The sequence below is a fragment of the Odocoileus virginianus genome, chromosome 26 (genome assembly GCF_023699985.2).
Source record: "Odocoileus virginianus isolate 20LAN1187 ecotype Illinois chromosome 26, Ovbor_1.2, whole genome shotgun sequence".
Taxonomy (NCBI): domain Eukaryota; kingdom Metazoa; phylum Chordata; class Mammalia; order Artiodactyla; family Cervidae; genus Odocoileus; species Odocoileus virginianus.
Genome location: NC_069699.1, coordinates 36,663,018 through 36,689,311, shown reverse-complemented (window position 1 = coordinate 36,689,311; position 26,294 = coordinate 36,663,018). Strand labels below are relative to the sequence as shown.

Genomic DNA, 26,294 nt, shown 5'->3' with positions numbered 1-26,294 from the left:
AGTGTGGGTGGTGGAGAGTGGGAAGTATTAACCAAAATTACCCCTCCCTCAACTTCTGCATGGCACTCACGCATGTATTATGCCACCCTAACGCTCTCCATACCGTCCAAGGGGAGAGCATATGGAACCTCGCAACATATTTTACTTCATTTCTCCCTTCATTCTCACACTCAGAAAGAAACGGTAAGGTTAGATAAAATTGCTACTTAATAAGGTGTTACTGAGTGTGTAATTGCTCCCAGAGTGTTTTTAGAGTGATAGTCCGCCGGTAGGAGCCAAGTTTGCTATAAAGAATCTCACTAAACTGCCCAACGACTGCAATTCCATTCATTTGTGGTTGAGGAACACACCAAAGATTAAGCAGTATCTTTTACTAAAATACTTTTCCTCCCACCTCATTTCAAACAGGTCAGCAAATTCAGAAGTTCAAAATTTCAGTCCTTAAGTTGAGAGGGAACAGGTTCTGAAGTTAGTGCTAAAGTGACTTCAGAACTTCCTTTCTAGCAGCAGAAATTTACTAGCAAGCACATGTGATCTTCCACGGGGCTGCAGGCAGAATCAAGGCACTGTATAATTTTTTCAGAGCTTAAGAAATCTTAAAGATCATGATTGCGTTCACGTGCCCTATTTCACAAAGTAGGTCACCCAGCTGGAAGTGGATGTTAGTTCTGCTGTTAACTTACTCCTCTTCCTATTTTCTCCCCAACAGAGGCATGGCAGACCCAGAACAATGTCGTGGTGGGCCGAGGGATGGGCATAGTCTGACTTGGCAGGTAGGCTTCTGCTTAAATTGACACAGTTCTCTGCATTAAAGTTTCTCTTGATGAAAACCATGCCAATTTCAGAGCCTCAGAAATGGTTTTAGCCCTTCCCCACCCTCCCCCACACATACCTTGTAGCTTTCAAGCCTTTCCTTCAAAGCTCTGTCCAGAGGGTGCCAGGTGGGGACTGTCCAGGCCTCCCCATTCTCCTGCTGGACGCTCTTGAAGGTGGCGTAGAGCTACCCTAGAATCCCTTAGTTTTGGTTTCCTCTTGAATGTGTCTAAATTGCGCAGTTCACATCAAGGTGTTCATCACAGAAGCACCGCCCGGGAAACGGCAGCTGTTTCCTCACTTCCGGTCATGGGACTTTCACTTCTGCAGGAGATAACGTAGCTAAGCACATCAAGTTCACCTGCTTTCCCAGCGTCCTTTTCAAAGTGCTTTGGTCAGTAGTGCAGGAAAAGCAAGGAAACTCGCTGGTGTATCTGCATGTCTGGGTAACGGAGTCTATGAGAGGCCTCAGCTTTTGCGGACTCCTGTCAATTTCTGGGGAGTCAGATAGATTTAGGGACTAGGACTACAGCCCCGCCACCCACCATCTTTCCAATCACTCTAAAATCTTGGAGGAGCTGTTTTTTTCTGCTTTGGAAGTTTTCTCCAGAGCCTCCACTCTGGATTTTATTGCTTTAATTTAACCTCCTTTGTTCTGTTGCTTTAGGTAAATTATTTTTGCTTATTTTTACGGTGTCACTCGAGGCTATACCCCCTGGGAATGTTCACCAAGGTCAGGACCCTTCTGTTCATTTCATCTTTGCAAATGCCATGGACAGTGTCTGGAGTAGGTAGGCAGTCTACAGCTATTTGTAAAAATGAGTAATTGTGAGGTATTCAAAGGATATGAGTATTTATTTTTTTAGTCTCCACAAAGTGAGCTATGAAATTTGAGAGGGGGAAGGGGAGGAGGTGGTCTAGTGATTTGCTTTGTACATTTTACTGTTTACATTTACTAATATGCATAATTAAACATGTGTGTCCATGGAAAGAAAACAAGTGATAAGTCATGGTAATTGGAAAGGCCTGATTACAAGTCTCTAAGAGTGAGAATGTTCACAGAGGGATCATGAGTTAGCAATTCAGCTGTTGCCTTCTAGTTCTTCATTTATAAGCAGCAGAAAACTTTGAGTAAATAGTTCAAGTGAAAATGGGAGGTGGAGCTTTACTCTAATGCTGCAGAAATCTCACAGAATCCAAGAAGAGGAAACAAAGCTTAGTTAAACTGTATGCAGATCAGAACATGAAGAACAGAAAAACCAAGATTTCTCGACAAGAGTTTTCTCATTTCTTCATCTCAGAGTCAGAGCCTTCACCTTTCTCTCACTTGGCTTCCTCTGTCTAGTCATCTGAGGCAATATCCAGCAGTGATATCCTCAGATTCCAGATTATTTGGCGACTCTAGTGCTCATCTTCTATGACAACCTCTCTGAGAGGGTATTTGAGCAGCCCAAATCATCTGACTTTTTTAGTGATGCCTTAGAAGTCATAGATAGGTGGCCAGCCAATGGAGTGGCGATCTTCAGGTCAGATGTTCACCTCTAGTCCAACCTGCAGGCAAGGAGGGATATATGTTACCTAGAAAGCTTTATGAGTAGATTAGACTATGAAACATATCTAGTAGCTTTATATTTCTAGTAGTCTATGAATTCCTCAGTTTTAGAGGTGGTGTTCTATTCTTTGTATGCTTTGCTGGTACATAGTAAATATTCAGCAACTATCTGATGAATGACTGAATGATGCATGGATGAGACTGACTGTCCATTAAATTCTTTGAGATACCATGAGACACACAAGAATATTGATAATCAAAAAAACACAAAGAAAAAAGACAATAACAAGGGTTGACAAGGATGTAGAGAAGCAAACCTTCATACATTACTAGTGAGAAGATAAAATGATGCAACTTCTTTGCAAAACAGTTTATAACTTTCTTAAAATATTAAATATAATTTAACATATGACACAGCATAGTCATTTCCAGGTATTTAACCAAGAAAACTGAAAAAATACATCCACATAATGGCTTGCACACAAGTACTCATAATAGCCAAGAAATAAAAACAACCAGTGAGTGGATAAATGAAATATGCCATATTCATACAATGGAATACTATAAAAATGAAGTGCATATTATTAAGTGTTACAATGGAGGTGAACCAAAAAATATCATGCTGAGTAAAAAGAGACAATTACAGAAAACCACATATTATATGATTCAATTTATGCGAAATATTCAGAAAAGACAAATCTGTAGAGACAAAATAGGTTAACAGTTGCTGAAAGGTGGGGATGGAAATAAGGAGTGACCGCAAATAGGCATTTTTTGGAGAGTGATAAAAATGTTCAAAAATTAGATTGTTGTGATCATCACACAGCTATAAATTTTCTGAAAATGATTGAATCATACACTTAAAATGAGCAAATGTTAGGGTTTGTAAATTATACCTCAGTAAGCTTTTTTTAAAATCCATGGAAGAAAAATTGGCCATATAGGTTCTGTAAGATAAAGCCCTTTGGCTGATCCTTAATTTTATTTTTCTCTGTTTTCTGAATGGTCTTGCACCCAGGCTTCTGCTGGTTTCACATCTTCCTATAGTCTGGCTTGTCCAGAAATGATCATAGCAGAATCAGAGTGGACAAACTGGTTTGAGTGGGCAAACCATTCATTTGGGGCTATAAAGAATAATGAAATTGTGTTGAGATAACATCACTAACTAAAGCTAAGATAGTATTTTTTATTGGAATATAATTGCTTTACAATGTTGTGTTAGTTTCTCGTGTTACAACAAAGTGAATCAGCAATATGCATAAATATATCCACTCCTTCTTGAACCTTTTTCCACCCCACCTCCATTGACTGTGGTAGCTTCTTCTTCATCTTCATGGCCCAGATGACCAGTAAAACCTTTCCCTGCAATATAAATAATTTATTCATCTGGGGAGGTATTTTACACACTGTTATTATACGGACCATTTCCTTGCTCCAGAAAGTAGAACCAGCTGGTCATTTCAAGCATCCATAGAGACTATAATGTAATTGCCTAATACAGAATGCCACATTACTGTATATAGAATGCACATTACATTCTTCACCAATATATATTGTGATGCTTCTATAATATCTTTAACATAAATAATCTTTCCATGTAGAAGAGTTTAGGCCTGAAGATGACATAAAGATGTGAAAGTAAAAGTTGCTCAGTTGTGTCCAACTCTCTGTGACCCCATGAACTATACAATCCATGTAATTCTCCAGGCCAGAATACTGGACTAGGTAGCCATTCCCTTCTCCAGGGGATCTTCCCAAACCAGGGACTGAACCCAGGTCTCCCCCATTGCAGGTGGATTCTTTACCAGCTGAGCCACTAGGGACATAAAGATGTTGAAATAATCAAAATATTAATCAGTCACCATTCATTTCCTGAGTGGTAAAGGAGGATGATGTTGAGTAAATACTGATTTTAAAAATAACAATATCACATCTAGATATTTTATGGATACTTTTATAATTCAATTTTTTAAATTACTCTTATACATTCAATTGACTGTAACTCCAATCTTGCAACTCAAACAGTGCTTGAATACATGATTTGAAAGTAAAGAATTACTCAACTGTTCTGTTTTTTCTACCCTTTGCCACAGAGTGTTGTGCTCTAAATTTTTTTTATAGTTTTTCCTAATTTCATGGATGAATCATAAATTATGCCAGGTATGATACAAAGAATGTTGACCTTTTTTTTTGTTTTTGGTCATAACACACAGCTTGCTGAATCTTAGTTCCCCTGACCAGGAATTGAACTTGGACCATGGCAGTGAAAACGCCAATTCCTAACCACTGAACCATCAGAAAATTCCCTAAAACTGACTTTAAAAATAAAATATGTTGTGAATGCCCTAAACAAGTTGATTCGTTGGGTTTTAAAATTTTTAATGCATATGTAATTCTGAAAGAGATGGGAATACCGGAGCACCTGACCTGCCTCTTGAGAAACCTATATGCAGGTCAGGAAGCGACGGTTAGAACAGGACATGGAACAACAGACTGGTTCCAAATAGGAAAAGGAGTACATCAAGGCTGTATATTGTCACCCTGCTTATTTAACTTATATGCAGAGTACATCATGAGAAATGCTGGGCTGGAAGAAGCACAAGCTGGAATCAAGATTGCAGGGAGAAATATCAATAACCTCAGATATGCAGATGACACCACCCTTATGGCAGAAAGTGAAGAGGAACTAAAAAGCCTGTTGATGAAAGTGAAAAAGGAGAGTGAAAAAGTTGGCTTAAAGCTCAAGATTCAGAAAACTAAGATTATGGGATCTGGTCCCATCACTTCATGGCAAATAGATGGGGAAACAGTGAAAACAGTGTCAGACTTTATTTTTGGGGGCTCCAAGATCACTGCAGATGGTGATTGGAGCCATGAAATTAAAAGACGCTTACTCCTTGGAAGGAAAGTTATGACCAACCTAGATAGCATATTAAAAAGCAGAGACATTACTTTGCCAACAAAGGTCCATCTAGTCAAGGCTATGGTTTTTCCAGTGGTCATGTATGGATGTGAGAGTTGGACTGTGAAGAAAGCTGAGCACCGAAAAATTGATGCTTTTGAACTGTGGTGTTGGAGGAGACTCTTGAGAGTCTCTTGGACTGCAAGGAGATCCAACCAGTCCATCCTAAAGGAGATCAGTCCTGGGTGTTCATTGGAAGGACTGATGCTGAAGTTGAAACTCCAATACTTTGGCCACCTCATGCGAAGAGTTGACTCATTGGAAAAGACCCTGATGCTGGGAGGGATTGGGGGCAGGAGGAAAAGGAGACGACAGAAGATGAGGTGGCTGGATGGCATCACCGACTCAATGGACATGAGTCTGAGTGAACTCCGGGAGTTGGTGATGGACAGGGAGGCCTGGTGTGCTGTGATTCATGGGGTCACAAAGGGTCAGACACGACTGAGTGACTGAATTGAACTGAAGTATGCATATATAAATATGCGTTCAATGTGTATGTTTTGTATGTTCTTTACTCAACTGCTCCAGATGGTATGATATGGGTCCCTCTAAGATTTTTTTCTCTGATGACCAAATTGAGCCAGTAAATGTTTGATTAATTCCTATGGTGAGCCCCATAAAGGGTAGTCACAGATAGAAAGGATAGTTAAGGAGGGAACGGCTAGTTAAGGAGATTTTTTAAGGCTTAGAGTAGAACCTGGAGTCAAATAGAACAGAAAAGGATTAGCATCAAAAGAGAGTTAAAACCCAAAAGTACTGGTCTCAGTCTCTAGAAATGCACAACAAAACTTCCCCCAAAAAACAAAAGAAAAAAACAAGAGTTGAGAATTCTTAAATGCAAAGACAAATAATAAAATGTTTCTTAATTAACCAGAGCACCTTGAATATATTGATTATAACTTAGTAAAATAATGAACTTGTACATCATAAATCAAACAGAACATATTCCTTAAGGCATGATGGATGGAAAACAATGGAATGAACTTATTAAAAAGTTCATTACAAAAACAAAAGTATTTCAATATGGTAAACTGATTATACTTCCTGTTTATCATATGATCTTCCCAAATGAAATAGATCTTGAAACACATTTTTCAAAAGCCTAGATACTGATCTTCCTACATTAATGGAAAATGAAGAAAGGAAATATATCAATCAAGCCAAAACATTACATGACTTAATGTCTTAGGGACATAATGGAATTAGAAAGAAGTCTGTAATTGAGGTGTCTGTCTTTAAGGGTTAGTATTCAAGATATTTATCTTTATCTTATTGTGTTTAAAAGATACCTGAGTTTAAAATGAAAGAGTTGGAAATAATCACATTTTTTGAAAACGGAAACCGCTTTTAAATAGTATGGGAATGGAGGAATAAGTATTTGAGAGTTTGTATACTGTAAAATGGCACTAATTTGGATTAATGAGTATAAAGCTGGTCTAAATTAGTAAAATGTGAACAGAAAAATATTTGAAAAGAAAACGTTTTTCTAGTACATCCCCTTGAAATGAAAAAAGGGCGAACAAAGCACTGGGCCTGATAGTAGCACTGGTTTAATTGGTTTATGAGACACATTTGTAAATGTGCATTAATTGATTCTTTTCACCTGTATTAATCAACAAGTTTTTACTAAGGTCCTTACTCCATGCCCACAAAATGCTGGGCAAGACATCAGTGAAATGTAAGAGAACTTTGTAAATCTGGCTTTCTAAGGGATGATTTATTGAGTAGCCCACCCAATCAGAAGGTCAAATATTTATAAAACAATCAGAGACCCCCCCCAATATTATAAAAGAAGCTATTTCATAAGCACTGATAATTATTGACATTTGTTGCACATGTACTACCCTTCAGTGGGACTTACAAGAACTGTTAGGAGCAAACAGTCCTTGAAATATTTTCAGTCACTTGGTGTCTTGGTGTCTTCTTCAACTACTGCTTGTATGCCTTTAGGAACAACCCTGCTCCATTCTAATTTACTGCTTTCACTCTCCATTATAATGGAAAACTGCATAGTTTCCCATTTTATTTTCATCTTAATCATTTTCATTACTTTAATCAAATCATGATTTAATTATTCACTGATAAGTTTATTTTTATTTATTTTCAAAGTAATAATTATAATGATAACAACAGATATTCCTATATGATGCCAGCCTCTATGTTAACCTTCTCTGATGAACATCTGACTTTTGTCTACAGGCATCCATTTCCTTTTCTTTTGAAAATAGCATCTAGATTTCACTTTGCTTGATTTAGGTGAGTGGACTTGTAATACAGGTTGGCCTTCTCAAGATATCCCATCTCCCCGATTATGGTCATTAGTCAGGGCTGAGCCAGATTGATCCAAGAGATTTGCTCCCTGTCTTGATGAAACTTTCTGGAGGGAGATGATCTCCTTCTACTATGATGACTAGCTATAAGAATAATAATGAAAACTTGGAAAGTTCTCATGAAAATGAAGCCAACACAGAAGAAAGCAAAAGCTAGATATGGAAAAAGAGGCTGAATCATGACAACATTAAGTCCCCTGGATTCAGCTGTACCTGAAATGCACTCCTAGAGTTTTCAGTTATGTGAGCCATTATAACCTCCTTTGGGCTTATGCCATTTTGGGTTCTATTTCTGACCCTTGCATTTATAAATACCTGCTTAATAGACATTCTCTATTTCATTTGTTCTCTCATTGTCAGGGGAAGATGTTGTATCAATAATTCTCTATATTTTAGGTATCAGAAATCTGAGCCTCACAGAGATTAGGAATTTTGCCCAGTGACCCAGCCATTAAGTGATATAGTCGTTGCTGCTGCTGCTAAGTCACTTCAGTCGTGTCCGACTCTGTGCGACCCCATAGACAGCAGCCCGCCAGGCTCTGCCGTCCCTGGGATTCTCCAGGCAAGAACACTGGAGTGGGCTGCCATTTCCTTCTCCAATGCATGAAAGTGAAACGTGAAAGTGAAGTTGCTCAGTCGTGTCCGACTCTTTGCAACCCCATGGCCTGCAGCCTGCCAGGCTCCTCCGTCCATGGGATCTTCCAGGCAAGGGTACTGGAGCGGGGTGCCATGCCCGTCTCCGGATGTAGTTGTTAGACAGACTCAAATCCATGTGTCACTAGATAGGCTCTAACACCAGTGTCCATGCTCTGAACCCCTGCAAGCCATCTGCCTTCGTGCTTCATTTCTCTGTCTCTCTAGCATTTAACGCAAGTTCTGACATGTACTCAATGTTTTATGAACTAGTTGGCATTAGAGGAGAGAGGAACAGACTCTCCTGCCTAATGGACAAAGGCATATAATAAAATAGCATGAAAGAAGGTAAATTGGAGAGTGGAAGATTTAAAGGAGTGAGGAATGTAATAAGACAGTTTGACTACAGCAAAAAGTTTTGGAGAATTCCTGGAAACTGGCCCAGTTAAATCCTTAAAAAACAATTGATTCTCAAAAGTGGGTTCAACATTTACCCAAACTAGCTTATTTATCTGATTCATTTACTTTATAACCGCATACTTCATATATAATACAAAAAAAAAAAAAAAACAGAATGGCTAAATTTGCCCAAATTCCTAACAAGTAAAATAAACATATTCTTCTCCATATTTAAGATAAGCTTTCCACTCTGTTACTGTATTATGACATAGCTTTTTTTCAAACTCACACTAGTTAATGATCCTGAAAGAAGCTACTTTTTGCTCATGTTCCAAAGGCTGTGATGCTTATCTGACAGCAGATCTCTCACAGAGTTGAAAGGGAACTCATCCCTCAGATATGCTCTGTGGAATTGTGTAGCAAGATAAGAAACACCCTCTTAAATGGACGTGTAGACAGTCTGTCCTAATTAAATAATACCCCATGTAGCCTCTGGCTTAATCATATCACCAAATGCAACACAAATATCACTTGCCCCAACATAAAGACAGATATATGAGGACCAGTGCTGTGACATGAGGAAAGAACGTGCAGTGTGAGAAGGGCTGCTAAATTATATCCATGTCATGGATCTCTGCCAAGAATGGCTGAGAAGCCTCACCTATCTGGTTCACTCATCCTTTGCAGGTCTAAGTCCATTAGGCAGATGATGGGGGAGTGAGACTAAAGCAAACTGAAGATATTAAGGCTCCATACATCCATGAAAATGGATGATTGCATGGAGATTTCATCCCAAGTGATAGCCTGGAAGGCAAAGGACTCATTGAAAAACTCCATAAATTGTCCTCCTTATTATTTAGCATATGTAAAATATGTGAAATCAAACTAGTAGTTTCAACTCACTGAAGCTTGCTGTAGTCAAGCACTTTGCTAAGCATCCTGCATTCCTTATCCCATCCTCATGACTGTCCAAGGGTTTGTTGCTGCTGTTAATCATGCAGATTCCAGAGCTAGGGAGGATGAGGCTCAGTGAAGTCAGTAACTTATCTAAGGTCACACAGTTCATAAGTGATGGGGTTGAGGTTCAGTCTTATGGCTGGCTGTCTCTAGAATGAGGATACTTATTCACCATATTATACAGCTGCTATGAAAGACTGCACAAAACATTAAAGATATCCTCTGGAACGTAATTTGGTTCAATTGCATTCCTTTTACCTTTTTTTGTTGTGGTAAAATATACATAACTGATGCCTTATGTGTCTAGAACATGAATCATCAAACTTAACATTTGAAGGCCAAATCCAGCCCTCCCCCTGTTTCTGTATGGCCTATGAGCTAAGTATGGCTTTTGCATTTTTATATGGTTGTAGAAAAATCAAGGGAAGAATATTTCATGACACACAAAAATTATATGAAATTTGTATATAGTGTCCATAAATAAAATTTTGTTGGGAAGCAGCCACACTCTCTCATTTACATCTTGTCTGTGGCTTCTTTCATGCTTCAGCTGCAGAACTGAATAGCTGTGAGAGAGACCACCACACACGCAAAGCAGAAGATATTTACTCTCTAGTATTTACAGAAAAGGCCACTGATTCCTGCTGTAAAGTAAGGTCACCGCCAGTCTTGTACTGATATGTGAGCCCCCCAAATTTAAGCTAATGGGAGTTCGATCTCTATCGCTTTCAACAAAGTGTTTCCCCGAAAATATCCTCTTGATGTGAAGGATGAGACACATGAAAGTTAGAAGGACCAAATGACTGGCTTGGTCATAGTGTTGGTGACAGAACTGAACCTGTATCCTCTTAGCCTGCTGCTGTCTAGGCTGGCTTCATGGGTGTACACCTGTACAGTTGCCCAGGGTCCTCCCTCCTCTCACTGAGACAGTTCTACACTTGGATTCATGTGCTGTTATCTTTTTACTTAATTAATTAATTTGGCTGGGTCAGATCTTAGTTGTTGCGTGTGTGGTCTTAGTTGCAAAGCATGGGTTTAATTGCCACTCAGCATGTGGGATCTTATTTCCCCAACCAGGGCTCAAACCCACGTTCCCTGCACTGGAAGGCAGATTCTTAACCACTGGACTGCAGACGTCCCTCTGCTGTTGTCTTAATCTTGAGGTTCTTAATACATTTCAAATGAGGAGTCTTGCATTTCATTTTATACTGGGCCCCGCAGATCATGTCATAATGCCACCCACACAGCCTTCCTAACCCTACAAACCTTACTGTTTCCTAATCCTATTCTATGTCCACAGTACAATTTCCAATCACCTGAGCACATTCCAATTAGAAGAAGTCACAGTGTAATGCCTCTACGTTTTAATGCCAACATAATTTATATATAGTTGAACAAACACATTTTCCTACCTTTATATACAAAATTATGTTTCTCCAGGATTCAAGTAAAATAGGTATACTTTGATTTTTTGTGTGATTTAGTCATTCTCATCACCATCATTGTTTTGTATTTATTTTTGTATTTCACTTATACTCTGAGAGTGGTATGGCCCAAGAAATGGATTCAGTGATTCTACAAGTTCATAAATTGTAAATACAGTTTCAAAAATTGTGCCTGTTACAGAAACATCTGTCTGCAGTGATACTTAAAAGGAAACATTTATAAAGTGCTTAGATATCTCTGTAGCAGAGCAATGTGTGGGTCAAGAAATTTATAGCACAGGGCAAATCACAAGGTTTATTTGCCTAGTCAGACCTAAATCTCTTGTCCAAAACAATTGGGGCCACACACACACAAAAAAAGAACCCAAGAAATGTAAGAGAAAGAACAAGTTAAATTACATAGTACAATATTGTCCTCCATTTTTTCAAACATTGGCCTATTCAGGCTATGTTAGGTTTTTATGTTTCTCTTTCTCTCTCTCTCTCTCCTTTCTGTCTTTCCTTATCACTTTTGCAACTTTTACCATTATTGTAAATTACCAAAGTAATGTCGGATATTTTTTCAGTAAAGGTAAGGAAAAATAACATAAAACCACCCATGGTTTTACTACCCAAAATAGCCATGGCTAACATCAACTTTTCCATTGCCAGTGTTTAGAAGATGTCCTTTCTAATCAACTTTCTATACACAAAACTTTAGAAAATGAAATCTCACTGTATACACCATTAGGAATGGACTTGTGAGCATTTCCCGATGTCTTCATTCTTCTTCTTCATTGCCGTTTTAATGACTACAATGTATATCACTGTGATAGTTAATTTTATGTGTTAGCCTGTCTGGGCTAAAGGGATGCCCAGAGAGCTGGCAAAACATTATTTCTGGGCGAGTCTGCGAGAGTGCTTCTGGAAGAGATTAGCATTTGAGTCAATAGGCTGAGTAAAGAAGATCTGTGCTCTCCAGTGTGGGTGGGCAATCATGCAATCTGTCGAGGGCCCGAATAGAACAAAAAGATGGAAGAAGGGCAGATTTTCTCTTTCTCTTCTTAAGCTGACTCATCCATCTTCCCCTGCCCTCAGACATCAGAGCTCCTGTATCTAGGGCTTTCAGCCTTGGATTGGGAGTTACACCGTCTGCTCCCCTGGTTCTCAAATGTTCTTCAGACTAAATTATATCACCAGCTTTCCTGATTATGCAGCTTGAGATAACATATCAAGGGGCTTCTCAGCCTCCATAATCCTGTGAGGCAAATCCAACAGTAAACTGCCTCTTACATATTTATATATACCCTATTGGTTCAGTTTCTCTGGAGAATCCTAATACAATCACTTATTTAACAAATTCCCAATTGATGGCCATTTGGGTTGTTTCCAATTTTCAGCCATTTGAAACAGTACTGCAGTGTTTAGTATAGTACTAATAGCTATATCGATAACTATACCTGTGTTTCTTTTTCTCATTTCATGCACTGTGCTGTGCTAAGTCGCTTCAGTCATCTCTGATTCTTTGTGACCCTATGCACTGTAGCTCACCGGGCTTCTCTGTCCATGGGATTCTCCAGGCAAGAATACTGCAGTGTGTTGACATGCCCTCCTCCAGGAGACCTTCCCAACCTAGAGATCGAATCTGCGTCTCTTATGTCTCCTGTATTGGCAGGCGGATTCTTTACCACTAGCACTACCTGGGAAGCCCATTTGTTTCATACCAAAGGCTGAAAGAAATGACCCTTAATCTATGTAATCAAACAAGTTTTATTTTGGCAGCACTATTGACAAGGTAGCTTGGATCAAAGTATATATTAATATAATACTAAACAGTTGTATAACATAGTGCCTACTTATAGTACTTGCTCAACAAATGGTGGCTGTTAAGAATGCCAAGGTGGAATTTCCTGATGATCCAGTGGTTTAGGACTCCACTCTTCCACTGCAGGGGCTGAGGGTTTGTTCCCTGGTCTGGGAACTGAGACCCTGTATGCAGTATGGTGCATCAAAAAAAAAAAGCTCCAAAAATGAGTAACCTTTCTGACATCAAACTCAAAGAGCCACTTTCCTCAGCTGCATATAAACTTTGACATAGCATTTTTAAAAAGCAATTTAAATGGTTGTGTTAAACCATTCTTCAGGAAACAGGTTCCATTAATTTGGTACTTATGTGAAAAAAAGATTTCCTTCGCCCCACCTATATTTCAGTATCACCCTCCTCCTAATATTTCAAAATTAAGATGAATCTGTTCTTAACTCAAAGTACATACAAAACTTACAAACTTATGGGGACATATTATATGCAAAACAGTGTTCACTGTTGCTTTTTTTAATGGATTGTGATACTTTTAGAAAGAAAAATCCAGTCACATCAATAGAAATTAATAAACGAGGCTTAGGATTTTCACTTTTAATGTTAAATATATCTAAAATATTTTATTATAACTGACAGATAATTTTAATTTTTGAATTGGATTAAGTATTGTTAGTAAGAGGGCTAAATGTCTTCCCTATGTGGTTCAATATCCTACAAAGGACTTGTGTCTTTTAGACTTTCAAGTAACCAAGCTTTCAACCTGGCAAATCTTCATTTAGATGTTAGCAAAGATTTTCTATAATCACAGGTTTCTGATGAATGTCTAAAGTAATCATCACTCTAGGCACATTAAGAACTAGTTTGGAGAGTACTACAGCCTAGTGATCAGCTTGTGTGTGTGCATGCTAAGTTGCTTCAGTTGTGTTCAACTCTTTGCGACCCTATGGACTGTAGCTCACCAGGCTCCTCTGTCCGTGGGATTCTTGAGGCAAGAATACTGGAGTGGGTTGCCATGCCCTCCTCCAGGGAATCTTCCTGACTCAGAGATCAAACCCACATCCCTTATATCTCCTGCATTGGCAGGCAGGTTTTTTTTTACCACTAGAGCCAGCTGGGAAGCCCAGTAGTGCTCAGCTTAGGGTCTGGTATGTAGAAAACAGTTAAATTTTTTATTAATGAATAAATGAGTGAGTCTATGTCACCAGGTAATGCCCTTGACCACTAACATCCAGGAAAGTTTTTATTCCTTCTCTTTATTTATCATCACCATTGATTCCTAACTTCCCTTGGTTCTCTCATCTGTAAAATGGGAATAGTAATACTGCTTTGTATAATGTTGTGGATATTCAGTAATGTAGTACACGTGAAGCACCTGCAGCAAGCTTGGCACTTGATAAGCGCTCAACAAATATTTGCTGTGTTACGTTAACAGTAGGACAGTCATCATCATTATCATTAACAGCATCAGCATCATCATTCGGGAATGCAAATGCCATCTGTCCTGCTCTCTTTTCAAGCAGGCTTGAGTCTTATTTTCTCTCTGAGAAGAAGGTTATTCGACTACAGTGGAGCTTCCAATACCTTCCCCACCTAAGGGCATGATGTGGAAGAGGGTCAGAATGTAAGAGCTGGAGGAGAAAGGGAGCCCATTATCTTGGGAAAAGCAACAAGTTCCAGAAAACCTTGGCCTGGTGTATGGGGAAAATGAACTTAGTAATTACAACTGTTATGAAACTTTCTGTTTTATGGAGCTACAGGCTAGAAGTGTGCAATAAAACAACTCTGAAATATCAAAACATCACTTTGGGTGGACAGCCAGTGCATTATAGACATGACTTTTATATTGAGAGGGATTGTCTGGCATTGAATCGGAAGAACTATATGGTTTGAGCAGCAGGATATCAGTAGCTAGTTTGGGCTTAAATTTTTAAAAAATCGAAAGTGGCAAGTCAGTACAGCGTAAGCAAAACCTAAGAGATTTGTTATGTACAGTGTAAAGTAAGAGAGAGTTCTATAAACATCCAACTCTGGAGGAAAATGCTGGAGATTTTTATTTAAATCATTTCTTTCAGCACACTGAAACTTTTCAAGGACTTAATTGATTTTTAGGGAGACATTTAACATTACAATCTGTAGGGGAATGTTCGTCAAGTTAATTTAGGAGGAAATTTATCATAAAAGCTCATTTTTCTAATTATTGAGGGGAGAGTAAAAAAGATTGCCTGTTGGAGAGAGACATGGCAGAGCCCAGTTTAAAAAAAAAAAAAATCTCTGCAGTTTCCTAACACAAAAGGAGAAAGGAAGTGCAGAATTGTCCTTCATTGAAAGCCACACCTGTGAAAATTAATGAAAACATGGCATTGTTATGTCTGTGAACTACTGATATTTGATAACACCTAGTTCAAAATGGAAACAAAAGCATGCACAAGTTTTAGCCATTATTTAGGCAGCTGCCAAAATTTAGCTTGCTGCTCCCTCTCCTCAAGACAGTTTACTGATCCACTTGCCATTCAAGTTCTAAATTCATATTTGCAGCAACCATGGCCATTTCTTATCCACGAGAATGAAACATATACCAAATATACAGTAGGGCGGCGAAATAGAGTTATGTCTTGGTATTCTTAGAAGCCAAGTGTTCCTTGTTTAGTCAGGTAAATTACGAAATAGAGTAGGTTATTAGTACTAAAACTGAACACAAACAATCCACCATTTCTCCCTGGAAATTTTCAAAATGGGTTTTGGCAATGAGTTACTCTATTCTAACAAAAAGGAGAGTTCTGGGCCTTGCAAATGATGTTGTTACACCTGTAGGAAGCCATCTTCAAGAAACAGACTTTTATAATATTAGCACATTTGAAATGTTATGATTGGAGTCTGGTCCACCTTAGTTAGTTAGTTCAGTCGCTCAGTCGTGTCCTACTCTTTGCAACCCCATGAATCGCAGCACGCCAGGCCTCCCTGTCCGTCACCAACTCCCTGAGTTTACTCAGACTCATGTCCATCAAGTCAGTGATGCCATCCAACCATCTCATCCTTTGTCATCCCCTTCTCATCCTGCCGCCAATCCCTCCCAGCATCAGGGTCTTTTCCAATTAGTCAACTCTTCCCATGAGGTGGCCAAAGTACTGGAGTTTCAGCTTCAGCATCAGTCCTTCCAGTGAATATTCAGGACTGATCTCCTTTAGGATGGACTGGTTGGATCTCCTTACAGTCCAAGGGACTCTCAAGAGTCTTCTCCAACACCGCAGTTCAAAAGCATCAATTTTTTAGCACTCAGCTTTCTTCACAGTCCGACTCTCACATCCATGCATGACCACTGGAAAAACCATAGCCTTGACTAGACGGACCTTTGTTGGCAAAGTAATGTCTCTGCTTTTTAATATGCTATCTAGGTGGTCATAAACCTAGGGGATTAAAAATGGAAGGCTTTTTATGTTACAGTCTTGTATACCAAAATGTCCTACGACCAAACCTGTTTGACTGGAGATTCATCCATTGACTTCCCAGTCTTTCCAGACTGTCTGAATGACTGCTTGATTGCAGCTAATTAGCTCAGCTTCAGCCAGTACATATATACGTTTCCAGCCCAGACTCTTCAGTGTTGGGGAGAAAATAAGAATTCTCTTTTTAAACTCTGACTAATCTTGCTGTTACCAACCTTACCTCTTTGGATCAATCCTCCACAGTGCCTTCAGAGATACCTTTCTAAAATATAAATCTGATATTGTCAGGACTCTGTTTTAAAAATCTTTAGTGGCAAACCACTTTCTTACTGGATTAAGTCCAAAATCCTTATAATAACCATTTGTAAAAACCTATATTCTGGGTATTTTATAAACATTTCATTTAATAGCATAACAATTACAGTATTTTTATAAACTACTAAGCAATGATTTTTTAAATTTCTCTTAAATGATGTGCCCTGTGGCTTTTCATAATGAGTAAATGGCTTCGGTTTTTCATGAGTGGAGCAGATACAGAGTAGAGCAGTGGATTTCAACCGGGGATAATTCATCCCCCAGAGAACATGTAATGTTCAGACATTTTTGATCTCCACTACTGGGAAGGGATGACTCGTCTCTAGTGAGTGGAGACTAAGGATGCTGCTCAACATGCTACATGCATAGGTGGGGTCCCCCACCCTGACCCCAACAAATTATTGCCCAGTACAAAATGTGATTAGTGTTGAGGCTGAGAAACCCTGAGCTAAAACAATAAAATATATTGCTCAGCTATGACCATGAAATTTGGGTTTGGACTTTCATGCTACAACGGTGGACCTCAGAGGCTGATGGGTGGGTCCCTCTGGGAATTTCCCTTTGCTTCATTCAGGGTTACGGTGAATATTGAGGAAGGAGTTGGGACTATGTTACTCCAATATATATGGCACACCTGGTGGGTCAGAATCTCCAGATAAGTCAGGCAGGAAAAGAGGTCTGTGTGCCTGCATGTTCAGTCCCTCAGTTGTGTCTGACTTTTTGCGACCCCACAGACTGTAGCCCACCAGGTTCCTCCGTCCATGGAATTTTTCAGGCAAGAATACTGGAGTGGGTTGCTGTTTCCTCCTCCAGGGAAAGAGGTCAGAGAATTAGAAAAAAATTAGAATGGCAAATGAACATCTCATATTGGGGGGGGACTCCTCACTTAGCACAGTTAGGAGCATTCATTGCCGTAGGCTCTTATGAAGAACTTGGGGGAACTGAGAAGCCATCCCTCTGAGAGCATGGAGTGACAAATTCTGCTCTAGCTAATGGTCTGTTTCTACATTCTTTGCCATTTAAGATTCTTACATCCTCCAACTTCATCTGTTGATGTTTCCATTAATCACCGTCTCTTTAGGACATGACGCACCAGTGAAACAATGATTTTTGGAAGCTAGGCTGAGTTGAGAAAGAAAAGGCAGTTCTAAAATCTCCTTTTAATGTATAAAAGATTAAGCTTTAACATTGGGCTACACATTTTTAACAGAAGCCATAGGAACCTGGAAATTATGATATGACATAAGGAAATTTCCCAGCAACCCAGACAGGCAATGAGGGGATTTTCATAATAGGGGAATCTGTAACTAATGTGGAGATAGAGGAAAGGAGGTCAGCGGTCAGGCACAAGGGTGACTTCCCTTCAAGATCAAGAGCTTGGATGGTTTGGGTGAAAGGCAGTGAAAATGCCAGAGAGCATTAGGTGGGAGCTGAAATTTTCAGGGATTTGAAACCCACTTCCTTCTTGTCATTCCGGAAGGAGATCATTTTCAGCTTTCTTCTGACAAATGTACAACAGTGGAAGAAAAGAAAAGTGTGGCAAGGTGGTGGCAGAGATGGCATGGGAGGAGTCCAGATGTGTCCACATGCACCTGGTGAGGAATACAAAAGGATAACTAGATTATCCTCCAAGGTTGAGACTCAGGAGTTCAACGAGAGTTGACTTTATAGAAGAGGCTAGGAGCGGACAACCAGACCAGGCACTCAGATGCAGGATGTTGCTGAGATTCAGGGGACCTGCATCAAGAAAGCCCACATCAGCATAGGAAGGGAGGAAAACACACCAAAGAAAACTAAGCAAGAAAATAAAACAAGTTTTACCATCTCTCAACTTCAATGACAGTTACCAAGTGGGACCAAGGGAATCTTCACAAACCCAACAAAGTCCTGGATTTGCAATCCAGGAGTCAATACATATACACAGGCACCAGCTTAGGAAAAAGAGGAAGAAAGGTAATGTTTTGAGAGAACCAGAACTGAAAATCTATCCAAACGTCTAAGCAAAGTTAAGCAAATGGGCACTCAAGAATTTTAGATAAATTATGGGAAATAAATAAGCTATTTTCTTGGTATATCTAAATTATAGTTGTTAAAATGTTGATACTCATTTCAGTAGAAAGCTCTACAGATATAATTATGAGGAAACTGGAGCACAAAAAATAACCTAACTTGCCCAAGTTCAAAGAACCAGTATGTGGAGGAGCTCTAACTCCAAAGACAAAGGATATTTCCACTGTGCCCCCCTTTAACATAGCATCTCAGCAGACCCTTGGCAGTCTGGCCTTATTTACCTCTACAATCTTCATAGTCCCTTTGTTTCAGTCACGGGATTATTTCTGAAACATGACATGCATTTTTCCTCCTTCGTGCTTTTAAACAAATTTTCCCTGCTGCTTTAATGGACTTCCAAGCTACCTTTTTTTTTCTTCCCCCTGTTGATTTTCTCTTCCATACAACTTGACACCTTTGAGTAGGCTTGAACCCTCTTTGTTGGCTAAAGGTGGAAAGTATTGAGAAACCTAGATAGCATATTGAACAGCAGAGACATCACTTTGCCGACAAAGGTCTGTCTAGTCAAAGCTACGGTTTTTCTAGTAGTCATGTGTGGATATGAGATTTGGACCATAAAGAAAGACGAACACTGAAGAGCTGATGCTTTTGAACTGTGATGTTGGAGAAGACTCTTGAGAGTCCCTTAGACAACAAGGAGATCAAACCAATCAATAAATCATAAAGGAAATCAGTCCTGAATATTCACTGGCAGGACTGATGCTGAAGCTGTGAAGCTCCAAAACTTTGGCCACCTGATGTGAAGAACTGACTCATTGGAAAAGACCCTGATGCTGGGAAAGATAGAAGGCAGGAGGAGAAGGGGATGACAGAGGATGAGATGGTTGGATGGCATCACCGACTCGATGGACATGAGTTTGAGCAAGCTCCGGGAGCTGGTGATGGACAGGGAACCCTGGTGTGCTGCAGTCCATGGGCTCACAAAGAGTCGGACATGACTGAGTGACTGAACTGAACTGATTGAGAAACAAGCTGAGAAAACTTAGTTCCCCAAGTCATTCCCAGAGAGGACTGCTGTCTCACCCAGTTCGGTTTCCTCTGGGCAGAGGCTGCCATGTCAGCAGACAAGACCACCTACCTTGTTTTCAATAGCTTCTACCATATCATCAGAGTCTGCAGATCTGGTGAGTTCTCAAACTCAAAGAGGTGGACCAGTCATCCTGTTTAAAGCTCCACCATTCCCTTGATAGTCATCCTGCTTCTTCTGGATCACATGCCTCCTCAATTTCTCCCCAGCTTTCCTTCACCATGAAACTAGCCAGCCCACCAACAATTCCTGTTTATCTGTTTCCACATGGCCTTTCTCCTTACTGTGTCAGTAATATGACATGAAAACCCTTCCAACCAGGACAATCAGAAATGTATCAGTCAAATCCTCTGCTTCACTTAGTTTATCTCCATCTGGCTCATCTCACTCTCATGGTCACAAGACTCTAAACACCCCGCAACCTCTTCTCCTACTGACCTTCATGAGGTCTTCCTACAACTACTTTGATCAACTCTTGTTCTCCTAAAGCCAATTAGGTTAGTACAACACTTTCTAAAAGAACTTGCTATGGTGATGGAAAATTTTGTGTCTGCACTGTCCAGTATGGGACCCACTAGCCATCTGTGGCCACTGAACCTTTGAAATGTGGCTACTGTTATCAGGAAACTGATTTTTTTACATCTTAATTAACTATAAATATAAATGGCCATCTGCAGCAGGTGACTACAAGACTGAACAAATATAAGATTGGAACATTCCTCTTTGACCAATGTAACATAAAAAATATTTCCTAGCGTATATTCAAAGCACTCATGGTATATTTATATAGGCACTAACCAAATATATTTTACATACTTAATACTTAACCTAAAATATTTCCCTCCCTCCAATACAGTAAATTTTCCTTTTCTTCAACGATAGCTATCAGCTATTCAGTTCAGTTCAGTCGCTCAGTCATGTCCAGCTCTTTGAGAGCCATGGACTGCAGCACACTAGGCCTCCCTGTCCATCACTAACTCCTGGAGTTTACTCAAACTCATGTCCATTGAGTCGGTGATGCCATCCAACCATCTCATCCTCTGTCGGCCCCTTCTCCTCCTGCCTTCAATCTTTCCCAGCATCAGGGTCTTTTCCAATGAGTCAGTTCTTCACATCAGGTGGCCACAGTATTGGAGTTTCAGCTTCAACACCAGTCCTTCCAATGAACACTCGGGACTGATCTCCTTTAGGATGGACTGGTTGGATCTCCTTGCAGTCCAAGAGACCCTCAAGAGTCTTCTCCAGCACCACAATTCAAAAGCATCAGTTTTTCGGCACTCAGCTTCCTTTATGATCCAACTCTCATATTCATACATGACTACTGAAAAAACCATAGCCTTGACTAGACAGACCTTTGTTAGCAAAGTAATGTCTCTGCTTTTTAATATGCTGTCTAGGTTGGTCATAACTTTCCTTCCAAGGAGTAAGCATCTTTTAATTTCATGGCTATTATAAGTAAGCAAAAATTATTCCCTAAGCAAAGCTTCCCTGTCACCACTATGGAAGCAGTCATCACTCTAAGACTCAAACATCATTTTATATGTATGTATCTATCACAGAACTCATCACAGTGTATTAGATCAGATCAGTGTTTAGATTTTGATTCCCCCCATCTCTAACAGAACGTAAGCAATGATCTGATATGCTGTCCCACCCCTCCTGTTACAGGGCTTCCCTGGTGGCTCAGGGGTAAAGAATCTGATTACTAATGCAGGAGACAATGGGTTCGATCCCTGGGTCAGGAAGATCCCTTAGAGAAGGAAATGCCAACCCTCTCCAGTATTCTTGCCTGGGAAATGGACAGAAGAGCCTCAACAGATTAGCCTGGCAGGCTACAGTCCATGGGGTTGCAAAGGAGTCAGACAAGGCTTAGCGACCAAACAACTCCTATTAGAATGTGTTCTCTCAGAAAGAGAGGAGAGGCTCTTTTATTCCTCTTGGATTCACCAGTACCTAGAGCAAGTGTGGACATAGGAAACATGAAACTGTCTGATGAGTAAATGAATGAAAAATAACTAAAGGCAAGATGGGTAGAAAGGTTATGACTTTTTTTTTTTTTTTTTTGAATGAACACAGGAAGGATAAAATCTAGCTGGGGCAGAGATAATTAAAGTATCATCTGTTTTATGTCTTTTTTTTCTTCCACATTTCTTTTTATGGGAGTCACTGTGATCTATTTGAGAGATGATGTAGAATTCTAATTGCCAGTGAGAGCTCTGTGGAGGCCAGCATTAAACAGTATTTGAGTTGTCACTTAGCAAATGTTGGTAATAGACGGGAGACAACATGCCTGGTGGAACTGTTCTCACCACAGTTGTTATCTGCTACACACACCAACCCAAGACATTTCTCTGCAGACTCCTGAGTCATAGTTAATATACTGGAGTGTTGCCATCACTCCAGCCCCCTCTAATCCTTTTTTCGACATCGCTTCAGTGGTCTTTTAAATGCAAGTGGTATTGGGTCATGTTCATGATTAAAATCCACTGCTGCCCAAATTCCTTAACATGAGTTGCAAGACCCTGTGAGATCTGATACCCAACTCAGCTCTCTACAACTCTAGCCTTTTTTAGCCTGTCTTTGCCAAGTTCTTCTGGCCTCAGAGCATATGCTCTTTCAATTTACGCTCCCTAGAATTCTCTTCACTCTCTTTTTTGCCTAGTTATTGTCAGCTCAGACACCACATTTCTTGATGCCTGGACAAGGCTTATTATAAATCACACTTACCTCTCCATATTAAAAAATTCATCACTGATGGTTTTACATTGTATTTGTGAGTATTTGATACAAGTCAGTCTCTACCCCCAAATGCTTAGATCCACGGAGACATCAGTATGTTTACTTTTGCTCCTAACACTGCCTGGCACAAAGTGGACACCCAGTAAATGTCTGTTTGATGAATTAATGAATGATTGATACAAAAAAAGTCTCCCTTAAGAGCATAAACCCAACAACTAAATATTGTTAAAGACCACGACTCAAGTGCCTAAAGATCACAAAGGTTAGGTCCCTGATAAAGAAAAAAAAAAATACCAATCATGGCCTGACTTTTTTCTAATAAAGACAGTAATGACTCTCAGGCAAAGGATAAGGTTCCAAGATCACTTAACAGATTCTATCTTATTCTAGGAAGTGACTCACCTGTGTGTGCATGCTAAGTCGCTTCATTCGTGTCCGACTTTGTGACCCCATGAACTATAGTCCACCAAGCTCCTCTGTCCATGGAATTTTCCAGGTAAGAATACTGGAGTAGGTTGCCATTTCCTACTCCAGGGGAGCTTCACCACCCAGGGATTGAACCCACTTCTCTTATGTCTCCTTCATTGGCAGACAGGTTCTTTACCACTAGTGACACCTGGGAAGCTCTCACCTAGAGGTCACTAAATCAACACAGCACATCATCATCTGCAGTGACCAGACAGATGCTTCCAGGGATAATTAGAAGCACTGATGCTAAAATATCCCCAAATTTTCATTGTGGAATTTACTTCAGGTGTCAAGGATATGGACCTTTTAACTTAAGTGTTTCCTGATCATTAAAACAAAACAAGAGAAATGGCAAATCCCACTTTTCACGTTTTGCATCTGGTTTTGGATATACTATGAATTTTGTAATCATACAGTAAAACACATTGATTACATACTGACAGTCACTCATTCACTCATTCATCAATTATTCAATGACTCATTAATATTGCCCAGATGTGGTGGACACACAGGGACACTATGTCTGGTCTCATAGTGCCTACACTCCAGTGGATGATAACAGCTAACATTTACTGAGTGAATGCTCTCATTCCAAGCACTGTGCTAGGAGCTTTATATGCATTACCTCATCTTAATGTTTCTGCAAATCATGTAAGTTAATATAGTGGGCATTTTTTTGTTTGTTTGTTTGAAGACTGCCTAAAATCCACAGTTCTTAACAGCAACTGTTTCTCTTGAGAAATTATTCTTCCCAGAGACATTCTCTAGTTGGGACCATTAGACAAAGGCGCCATCCTCCCCAGCCAAGTGTCAAAATGTAACCCAGGCTTCTAAACCAAGCAAGTGCTCCCTCCCTGGAATCTGAATATTGGGCAGGGAGAGAGTGAGATGGAAAGGGGCTTCATTCAAACCAGACTTCTTTGATTGAGACATAATTTGGGCTTCCTTCTGCTTAATGTCCTATGCATGCCGCCTTCAAATCCATGATATCATCATAATTAACTCTTCTTGCGTTAAGTTAGAGCCAGTTTCTGCTGCTTATAACTCTAGAATATTAGTTATCACTGAAAAGTTGACAAGATGGGTTGAGAAATGTATCCAAGTTCATACAGCTGCAAAATGGTGGGGTTAGGACAGAAATAGAACTAGAACTCCTGCAGTCTGATTCTAGAACTCTTATTCTTACTGGAAATTAAGATGCTGTCCATAGGTGCCATGGCTCACAGGGTAAGTTCCAGCAGTTTCTATGCTGTCCTGTCTTGATCGAGGTTTTATGACTGTACCACCATCAGCTCTTAGTGGAGTCTCTGCCTCACACCCTTGTTTGAGTGTTTGAAGGGACTTCTAGAGCAGAACATAGAGGTTTCCTCTATGCAATAGACTGGTGGACATTTGTGAACAGAACTAGCCAGAGTCTCCAAGACACCAACTCCCGTCACTTCAAACTGGACACAGCAGCAGATGAGCTGGCCACTGGCAGTCGGTAGTTTCCTCTGCATAGCACCCAAAGTGACCTTGGAACAGAATCAGCTACAGGTCTAGCTGATTCTAGCTGAATGGAGCCTCCCTCTCCTTTCCCCTGTTCCCTAGCCAGAGGTTTATCAAGTTCTAGGGAGTAGAGAAACTCGCTCCAAAAACATGCACCTAAAATCTTTGAGCCATAAGTCTCTTTCTCTGAGTATTAAAGTCTTTGCTGCAGCTTCCTAAGTGAGTGAGTCAAGCCTGTGGGAAGAAAAAAGCCTTGGAGAGCCAGCAAGAAGGCACAGGGGGAGGAATAACTACCAAGCCAGGGTTACAGTCCTGCCCCATGACCTTCAGGACCTTGTCAACTCATGAGAAGAAGAAGCATATATAAATACACTGTTGGAGTCCAGTGAAGAATCCAAGAGCATTTCTTTGGCTGTGTTGGTTGTGGATTTCTCATGCACACAATAACAAGTTTCTGGCTTCCCTGGCACATATGCTTGAGCAATGTGTTGCTGTGTCTCTGACAGTTGGTGACATTTCCTTTGCAGTCAGTCAGCAAGATTCATACAGAAGCTGTGTGTCCAACGAAGAAATCAACATCCTGAGTCCCATATTGGCTGTTAGTCATCATTTGTACCTCCATCCAAAACACATTCATTGAACACCTACTGTGTGCTCAGCCTAGGGGAAACAAAGATGGATCTGAAGCAGTTCCTGCTCCCTCAAGGAGATGACACATGTACTTAAATAACTATATTACACAGTGATGTTATTAATTAGAAAAACTGCAATTAACATTTAATTGTGCCAAGAACTACTCTAAAATATTTTGCATGCAATATTTCTTTTAACCTTCACAGTAGTTAGCTATTATACCATTTTATAGATGAGAAGTATGGAGAAAATGTGTAATTTCCCCAAGATCATACTAGTACAATAAGAATGGGGGCAAAGTACTTCTGGATTCCGGGACAGAGATGTTAGTCACATAGAAGAGTAACAGGAAGATTTTGTAGTAAAGACAGTGTGTGAACTGGTCCTGAAACGCTATCATCTATTAAGCTGGTGTTAAGGAAACATGATCATATTTCTATTGTGATTCCTACCCTCAAGAATCATTGTTAACCTACATTCTTCATCTGAAAATTTCTTTTAAATCTGCTGGTACTGACAACAGACTTAACATGAAGGCTTTAGATTTATATTGATCTTTTTTTCAAAGCTTGAAAAAGTTCATTCTATTGTTCTGCTGTGTTTGAGATCTGAGAATTCTGTAAATTGATTAAAAAATTAACACAAAGTTAGAAGATCAACTGAAAAACTGATACCTTGATGGATTTATCTATTGGCCACAAGGCCATTCAACAATGAGGATCTTTCCATCTGGTGAGGCTCTGGACATAAACCAATCCATCACTTCCAGTTTAAAAATGAAAGAATGAAGACACATAGAAGTAAAAGAGACTTGTCCAAGGATACACTCAGACTTTATATAAGAGCCAGGACTGGCAACCTTGCCTTCTGATTTTTAATCCAACATTCTTTTTTATTAAAAAACAGTAACTTACTATGGTGAAACAGATCACCAGCCCAGGTTGCATGCATGAGACAAGTGCTCGGGTCTGATGCACTGGGAAGACCCAGAGGGATCGGGTAGAGAGGGAGGTGGGAGGGGGGATCGGGATGGGGAATACGTGTAAATCCATGGCTGATTCATGTCAATGTATGACAAAACCCACTACAATACTGTAAAGTAATTAGCCTCCAACTAATAAAAATAAATTAAAAAAATAAAAAACAAAACAAAAAAACCAGTAACTTAATTTACTGAAGTATAATTGAAAGACACAAAATCATATATTTTAAAGTGTACAAC

At 39.8% G+C, this 26,294-nt stretch overlaps 2 long non-coding RNA genes across 7 annotated transcripts in view; one reads left to right on the top strand and one right to left on the bottom strand.

Moving 5' to 3' along the window:
- LOC110150399 (uncharacterized) overlaps positions 1-1,102 on the bottom strand; it is an 86,203-nt gene extending 85,101 nt beyond the window's left edge. For 3 of the 5 annotated variants that reach the window (XR_011483716.1, XR_011483715.1, XR_011483714.1), the window contains exon 1: positions 893-1,100. This is a non-coding gene — a long non-coding RNA (uncharacterized lncRNA). Of the gene's footprint in view, positions 1-892 lie in introns of all 5 variants that reach the window. The other 2 variants (XR_002317712.2, XR_011483713.1) reach the window with 2 other exon arrangements.
- The window catches only part of LOC139031249 (uncharacterized), a 251,906-nt gene that overhangs the window by 158,777 nt on the left and 66,835 nt on the right, over positions 1-26,294 (top strand). The gene's annotated exons all lie outside the window — the stretch shown is intronic.